The 1,446-nt window shown below is 44.3% G+C and overlaps 1 long non-coding RNA gene across 1 annotated transcript; it reads left to right on the top strand.

Annotated features, from left to right (window-relative positions):
* Nucleotides 1-1,446, top strand: LOC121747374. Its single transcript, XR_006039195.1, has 2 exons — nucleotides 1-360; nucleotides 466-1,446. It is a non-coding gene; the product is annotated as an uncharacterized LOC121747374 (long non-coding RNA).

Genomic DNA, 1,446 nt, shown 5'->3' with positions numbered 1-1,446 from the left:
CTTCCTTTCCTCTCACACGTCGCCGCCGCCAGCCTCCCTCCGGCGCCGCCGTCGCACCACCGCCACCTCCGGCAGTGGTTCTCCTTCCTCCTCCCTTCTCTCTCCCTCTTCTCTCTCTCTCTCTCTCTCCAGCCTCACGTCGCCGTCCCCACTGCCGATTCTGCCGCCACCGGCGCCGCGGATCCACCGCCGTCGCCGACTCCTCCTCTCCCTCTCCCCTTCTTTCTCTCCAGGGTCTGCTGCCGCCGCTGCCGCCACTGTGCATGCACAGGCGGCAGCTTCGGCCTCCTCCGTACCTCGCACCGCCGGCCGCCGCCACAGCCGAGACCTTCCCCAGCCGCCGACGTCGATTCCCGATAGGTAGGGTGGTCAGAAATTTGTTCGTCTCTCTCATCTCTTTTCTTTTGTTTAAACCTCAAAGAATTCATTTTTTTGATATTAAACTTTGTTAGTTCAATTTTTCAGATTTTTAAAGCAATGAAATCACTGACTTTGGGAGCGTTGGTTGTCGATTGTCGGCGACGGAGTGCCGAGCTTGCTGTCGGAATCCGGCAGACTCCTCTGTCCTTTTAAGCTAAGTTCCTATTATTCTTTGATAATCTTCATTTTTTTATGTTCTTGGAATGCTATAACAACTATTATTGAGGCTCTAAATTGTCTATATATCAAATGCTAAATTGGTGTTATGTAGACTCTGGATATTAAGTTTGTATTTTGGCATAGACATGTTTTGCCTATATGAAATATGTGGTAATAGGTGGAAAGAAAGTGGGGTGTTGATGGTACTCACCTATGTGGGGTGAAGAAGAAAATGACTTGTTGTTTTTGGGCTTTGCTTTGTGTTGTGGACGCCCTTTTCCTTGCTATGGTGGAAGAATTCTTGCTGCCTTTTGGAGATAGTAAATTTTGGTAGGGGAGGTGAAGTAGGTAAAAGTGACGGTATTTCGGTGTGAGGGAAAGCAAGTGGCTTGACATTCCTCTTCTAAATATTATCTTTTGTCATAGGATAAAGATTGTGATATCTGCTGTGAAAGTGGCGTGGGCATCAAGTTTTTGCTAACATTCCTATCTCTAATTAAATGCAGCATTTAATGCTCACTGAAAAAAATCGATCCTCAAGGATCTGCTCTCTCTCTCTTTTTTTTTTTTAATTATATATATATTTTTTTATTTGTTTATTAAATTAATTATTTGAGTATTTGTTCACTTGTTCATTTGGTGCAGGTATAATCGGTTCAAGTTCGTGGCTTTGGTGTAGAAAAACAAATAACATCCATAGTCTTCCCTGATGATGTACCGGACTTTCTTGGAGTGCGAGCACGGCCGTTGAACGGGTTGCGTGAACTTTTCTCCAATTGTAATAGATAAGGATTTGATAAATTTGTATAATAGTACTTTAGCGGACTTCGGAGATATGTCGTACATTATAACTTTTATTTGGTGTTA

The sequence above is a fragment of the Salvia splendens genome, chromosome 9 (genome assembly GCF_004379255.2).
Source record: "Salvia splendens isolate huo1 chromosome 9, SspV2, whole genome shotgun sequence".
Lineage (NCBI taxonomy): Eukaryota > Viridiplantae > Streptophyta > Magnoliopsida > Lamiales > Lamiaceae > Salvia > Salvia splendens.
The sequence above is the reverse complement of the archived record's forward strand: the minus strand, read 5'-3'. Positions and strand labels throughout refer to the sequence as shown.